Genomic DNA, 7331 nt, shown 5'->3' on the forward strand with positions numbered 1-7331 from the left:
TTTAACGGCTGCGGTGTATTACAGTGATTTCGCACAACAAATCATCGAAAATGCGGCTGTATCCGACTGAAACTATAATTTGATATATTTTGAAATATCCAGGTCTCGATATTTCATGAGGTAAGTGGAATTTATCATTAGTTTCTTAGTAAATCGTTATTTTCATGTTGTTATGCTAATTAGGAAGGCGGTGTTTGTTGACAAAAGTACAGTTAAAACTTCTTCTTCTATAATTTTCTCTTTTTCACGGCCCAAAAATTTTATTGCATATTCTTACAGACGAGACATTGCTCTTTAACCGGGATGCTGTTTTAGGATGCCAGCTAATGTATCTTTAGCGATATTTTCCTTTAAACTCGGCCATTTTTTTGGCACTTGAAGAGTAGTTCAATAGGGAAGAAATTAAAAATTTTGTAAAAAAAAATCAGATTTCGATCAAATTCCCAAAAAGCTTCTCAGCACAACAACAAACATTTGCTTGTCTCGAATAATGATATTTTGTTCGGATTTGTAACGCTTTCTTTAAAAGGCAAATTCTTAAAAGTGTGGCCTAAAATGGCCGCTGAAAGCCCTCTCAGAGCGGTAAAACCAAGATGGTCGCACTACAGCTAAAATACGAATCGAACTGAGCTGAAAGTTATATTTATGTGAATCACTTATATAGACCATTCTACTGAGAAAGTTTGAGGGATTTCATTTTTTCTCGTCCAAACGACGATAGTCGATATTTACAGAGAACGGCTCTTAAAGTTCACCTAGCCCCAATTTTTTTTCTCTTAAATAAATCGTTGCACTGTTCGAAACATATTGCGCTATTTAGCGCCTTTTTCAACCAAATCTGGATTTTTTATAGGCTGTAAAAGTTACGAAATCAAGCCATCATCTGTTCCATGACCGAGCTAGTAAGATAAGGGGCATGGGTCTATTCCTTACTGACGTCACAAAAGGATTTGCATTGTATTAAGTCTTTGTGAAAATGCAAGCAAAGAGGTAAGGAATAGACCCATGCCCCTTACTAGCTCGGTCATGGGACAGATGATGGTTAGATTTCGTAACTTTTGCAGCCTATAAAAAGGCAAGATTTGGTTGAAAAAAGGTGCAAAAAGGCTCAATACGTTTCGAACAGGTGCAGAGATTTATTTAAGCTAAAAAAAATTGGGGCTTAGGTGCACTGTAAGCAGCAACGACGACAAAGCCAACGAACTTGTCACCTGAAAATGCAACTTTATTTCATTTGTGCTACTTTGCAATTATTTCAACTCGTTCAACTTCTACAGAAACAACAAACTATCCAAGAACCAAATTGGTAGGAGTGGCGCTCAAGTTAAGAGAGATAATGAAAAATTCACCGTCATGTCTCAGCCTTCTCCACAAAACCTTACACTGGGCCATTTCACGTTGTTGTTTTCCAGAGGACGACAAAGAAATAAACCAACATTGAAAACGCACGTGCAGGGCCATTGTTTTTGCTCATTAAATCCTATTGTTTTGCAGCCTTGTCGTTGCCGTCGCCGTTGTCGTTGCTTAAGCTCCCTATTGTTTTGTGCGGAACAGGAAGAGGAGGCAGCCTGAGAACGAGGTTGTGTGTGGACTGGCACACTACCCAGAGCGGGAACAATAACCTTATTTTGGATCAAAAAACATTAATTCTTCAGCAGCACTCATGGTTTTGGACTCCCCTAAAAAATCCTTCTCCAATCCAAAAATGAAACTTTGGACTTGAAGGCTAACTATAACTTAAGGCTGGTTTCCATATGATCGCGGATCGCAGATCGCAGTAAGGTCTGCGATCGTCTGCGATCATATGGCAACTACTTCTGCGATCGTTTGCGATCCTGCGATCGTGATCGCAGACGATCGCAGAAGATAGAACCATGTTCTATCTATAGGATGGTTTCCATATGATCGCGGAGGATTGCAGACCTTATTGCGATCTGCGATCCGCGATCATATGGAAACCAGCCTTTATTCTGGCTGAAAGACTAAACAGCAGCCTTTGTGGCTGTCTGTGAATGGAATTTTCATTCATTTATGCAATAGACCGAATTCCTATTCGCATTATTGAATTGCAACTAGCTTGCAGACGAGGTGAAAAGCGGAGGAAATCTTTTCACACGCCATTTTGTTTAAAATATGTTCCCGTATAAGAGCCTCCGTTGCAAGCTTGATACAGTCCAATACCGATAATACGAATTAAAGAAGAAGTATAATGCAAAATTTGCTGTCATTTCAAAACCCAAAAATGTTTGTCTGTCAGCAGAAACAACGAAATGATTGTCAAGTTTGTTTTAAAGTATCACCCCGCCGCAATAAAAATGTGGATTAGTGCCTCTGGCCAGAGACAAGGTAGGCCGGTATGGACTGAACTTGAAAAATGTTAGGCTGATGTTTTTCACGTTCTCGCATTTTTGTTTCCGAAATGCGCCAGAACAGATCACAAGTTGTTCCTTTCAAGAATTGAGTTGACTTCTTTCCTCTCGTCATTCTAGCATTATTTGGCAGCTGATTGAAGGTCTTATTTCATCATTTTTAACAAAAGATATCAAAAACTCCAAGATACTTTCCCTTTAATGTCTTTATTCTTCCTATTCTCCTTATTCAGTTTCCCCTTTTGTAACTTAGACACTGACTATCGAGAAAGACAATGGGTAGGCTTTATTAATGCGTGATTTTAACATAATATGGAGGATTATATTTCATACCAAATTAAAATCATCAGTTTACAGGTTATCAGTATCAGTCACACTTGTCCATATTTAAGGCCGCCAGTCCTTCTTTTTCACCATCTATTAATGTGTATCTTTCATTTCTTGGTTAAGAAACGTGAAGACACTGTCAAGGTGTTAGGCATAAATTAGTTTGTACGGGGCAAGTCTTTAATTAAAATAAACGTGCTAGCATTGTGTTAATCTGATTCAATAGCCAACGTACAAAGGAAATGCCGAGTGGCGAACAGAGTAAACAGCTTCTCTAAGATGATCAATAATCTTATCTTGGTAAAGGACATTGACGTCGTGAATACATACAGCAGAAGATGACTCAAATGCCCATTAGTATGGGTTTTTAGTTAGATAATATTAATAATTAGGTACATTATTAGCTGTAAATTTTTATTTAATTGAGATTAAAAACTGTTGGAAATTTTTAAGTCTTGCTTTGCAATCTTTCTTTCTTTCTTTCTTTACTTATTTATTTACACACGACCCCACAAGCTGCAGAGCTTAAACACTTATCGTATTTAAATAAAGGTAACCTACTTACTTACTTACTTACTTGGCATGCCGATCCTAAATCGAGGAAAAAAAGTTTCAAGGCTAATGTAATGAGAAATATTTAATTAAAAAAATCTTATGGGGTGAACATTTTTTTGGGATCTAATTCATAATATTTTAGTCTATTTCAACAAATCGCGACAGTAAAACAAACAAGTGTCCTCGAAAAATTATTCACGCAAAATTTTCCGCCAGACTTCTAATACACCGACCGTTTGGCGGTATCACTATTTAAAACAAAAGTGCGTTTGTGTGTATGATAGCTCAAAAAAAAAAAAAGAAGAAGAAGAAAAGAAAAGAAAAGAAAAGAAGGAACGAAGAAAGAAATAGTAGAGGGACTCATTTCTTTTAACATCACATTTGCTACTCTTTTCATAGGATGTGATGTTTGGCGCAAAGCAGCGGACTCGAAAATCTCTCATAATTAACGAAGAAAGTTGTAAAATCCCAAGCCAGATATCAATTTTGTTTAGTTTACACTGGTCTATTTCTTTGAGTTGAAGGCACTTTGGGCATCTTATAACTTACGACCTCATTACAGTTCTTTGATCACTAAGTAAGTGAAAAGTTGTTCCGTATTCCAGGAAGAAAGAGTATTTCTCTTTCCCTCATAGGTACCTCTGTTTTCGCACACCACTTATCTGTTCTTACTCTCCCTAAAAGTCTTAAACAGTCCTGTAACTTGTTTCTTACTCCATTAGTTTCAGGATTTATTAACCATAACTAGATTTTTTCTCAAGATATCTAAGTAAAGGCTATTTGACGAGAGTGCATTGTATTAATTTAAATTAAAGATCAACTTTACGAGTTGCACTTATAATTATTTGATACAAAACTGAGAAATATACCTTAATATGTAAAAATGACTGACATTTTAACATTCCTTTGCCTGCATTAACCTCACTGGCATCGTCCAAGGCTAAAATTCGTTTGATTTTAGAACTCAAGAACGAGGTTAATAGGGGTTATTTGAATGCATAGGGCCTATAAGTAGAACAATTTTTCAGTGCTAACTATCGCTTACGAAACTGAATTATTTTAATTATTTTGGATTTCAAGGGACAAGTATGTCTTTTGATTAGAGTAAAACTAAGACCAGTTAGGATAGTTCAAAAGTCTTCACCACTTCGGATGTGCCAAATACCTAGCATAAAGTAAGAACAATTCAGAACAATTCAAACTGCGTTAGCCTCTAATACGACCCCAGAAAGCAGAACAGGAAGCTTCGTTGCATAAAATCTTGATTCAACAGTCTTAGAATTGGAATCCTTTTTCGTCAAGCCAAAATTAAAATTAACTAATTGAAATCATGATGCAATCCTATTTGTTTATTTCCTTAGTAAGGCCAGAGAGCGAAACATATAAACGTTCATAAATTATAAAATATTTTCAACATACAGCGCCAAGACGTTTAAAACTATACCTTGAGAACAGGGTTCGAAAAATTAAAATTCCGTGAAAAAAAAAATCATCTTTTTTTTTTCTCCCAGACTCAGATCCCGATCGTTAGTTTGTATGGTCATAGCATTCTACAGTTTGTCGGCATTCGATGTCAAGAAAAATGTACTTATAAACAACAGCTTATGATTATGCATGTCTCTTATACTGTGACTGTATTCATTCAAAGGAAAGCTCTCTCCTTTAACATTGTGGTATGAAAAAAATTCTGAAGATAACAACTCTAAATCAGTTTGGAAAACCTTTTGACTAGCTTCCTCATGGTGTGCTGTTTATTCGCTATACAACCCGGTGGTTGTAATACTGCGTATTATAATTATATCGACACTAGTGTTTAACTGGAAAATACACGACTCGTAAAATTCATACGAAAAAAACATCCGGGACCCGAATTGCGTAATTTTTTTACGTCCTCCCTAGTGAGGATATTGATAACGTCATTTCTCACTTTTTCAGAGTTGTTTGCGCAAACAGTCGGTGAAAAAAAGCGACGGATAGATTTGTCTGTATAATAGAAAGAAGGTTACACGGTAGCTTGAACATATGAATTTTATTTTCTCATGTTAAAAACAATATTTTTGCCAACTCGCTGCGCTGGTTGGCAAAATATTGTTTTTACCTCTCGAAAAAAAATAATTCATATCTTCGCGCATCCGTGTAATATCCTCTATATATATCTGTTAAGCGGGTAGAATCCTAATGCGTTCCTGAAAATTGTTGAACAGACATTTCCTTTGCTTTCATGACGAAGTTAACAGCAGTGAAAACTAGGACAGCTAACACGATGTTGCTAACTTACCTTTACTCACCTCGCCCTGTACAAAGTATATGATGAGGCGTTCAATCCTCGTTACACGTTTTTCAGGCGTAGTCCTGTATCCATTTACAGCAAACTTTCCCGTTGGTCCTGTCTCAGAATAAGACACAAATAATTTTGTGCCGAGCTAAGGTAAGAATTCGTCACTGTTCGTCAATAATAACAACGAACCACCTGTCAACTAGAATGAAACGGGTAAAATATGTGTCAGTACGGCCGCATTTGATATGCAAATTTCCCTTGCTTGGATAAGACCTTGGCATAATTTTAATTAATTTAATCAAGTTTCAGATTTACAATCAAATGAAATCAACCGTTCAATCTGAGGTAGGCTTAAAACAAAGTACCAGACCCCTTAAAAATAAGCCACCCATTATTACATCATTAACAAATCTATAGATTACTGCTGTTTACAAAGCGTGACACGTGACACGTTATGGAAGCCACCTAAAATACGCGATTTTCCATCAGTAACATGTAATAGTACAACAGGAAACAGAACATGACTTGGAAGAAAACTTAAACAGCAAGCAACAACAACAACAACAAAAATATCGTTTCTTAAATTATAGAATGTGACATTATACATGGAGAATTGCCAGCATAGTCGTTATATCACTCAAGGCAATGTTGTTATTAAACGTCGACGGATATTTATTAATAAATGTGGCAAAAGCTTTGTATTCATTTATGGCTTGACCGATGGAAAGCCTTGACGCCTTATTTTATATTGAAATGTGGCAAAGCTTTGAATACAGTTATGACTTTAACAATGAACAACCTTGAGGCCTCATTTCATAACCGGAGATAAACGTTTTACAAACGCTTTGAAGCCAATTCGGGCGAGTGTAGAACAACTTGCAACGAACGGAAGTGAATATCGCACAGTCGTACAGAAAGCAACCAATCAACCTCAACATCATACCGAAGAAACGCAAGTAAGCCAGAGAGAGAAACAAAGCAGTGAATGATAACACGTGGATACATTTCTCATAACAGCGTCAGTATAGACCAAGAAGCCATGAGAAGAGATGCAAATATAATATAATGGATCGTTTTTTGGAAGTCATAAGCTTTACTTTTAATCAAGTGTGATTATGCGTGGTCTGTCATGACTGGGGAAGGCCAGTAAATTAAGTCTTTACAGTCGATATTGAATCATATGCGACTACAAACTAATATCTTAACCAGATAATCAATATAGCCACCGGAAGAAGTTTGACAGGTCTTTTTATTGTTCGTACTACCAAACATGGTATAACTTTATATGCGTTGAAATTACGAATTCCCTAAGAAGATTTGTCTACTAGGTTGGCAGTTTTTGTGAACATTTTCTAGTTTCAATTCTGGGAAATGGTTATTGGAGACTTCTCGTGCATGTGGTGGATATTTGTTTATATGAACGTCATTATATATATTTTTTATACCTGAATTTGAAGTGTACCAATAGGCCTCTGGTTATAACACTGATAATCAGCTACGTCTTTGCCATGAAGGACATGCGGTCGGACACTTAAAAATTTGCGAGCAATTAGATACAAAGGACGGCTGTAATAGCCGATAACATAACCAAAATCTTGTAAACGTTCCAGCCTTTATAGTAAAAAGTCAAATAATAAACCGTTATGAACTTTTCTACTGGTGCAGAAGTACTATTTCTTTGTTTCCCAACAAAATTTGAAATTAAATGGTATTTCCAGCAATGTAACTATTTTATATCGAAAGTAGAGGTTTCCGTTTATTAACCTTTATCGAGGACAGAGCCTAAAAGCAGCGCTGTACAG

This window comes from Pavona decussata, unplaced genomic scaffold, assembly GCF_977016875.1.
Source record: "Pavona decussata unplaced genomic scaffold, jaPavDecu1.1 SCAFFOLD_175, whole genome shotgun sequence".
In the NCBI taxonomy this organism is placed as follows: domain Eukaryota; kingdom Metazoa; phylum Cnidaria; class Anthozoa; order Scleractinia; family Agariciidae; genus Pavona; species Pavona decussata.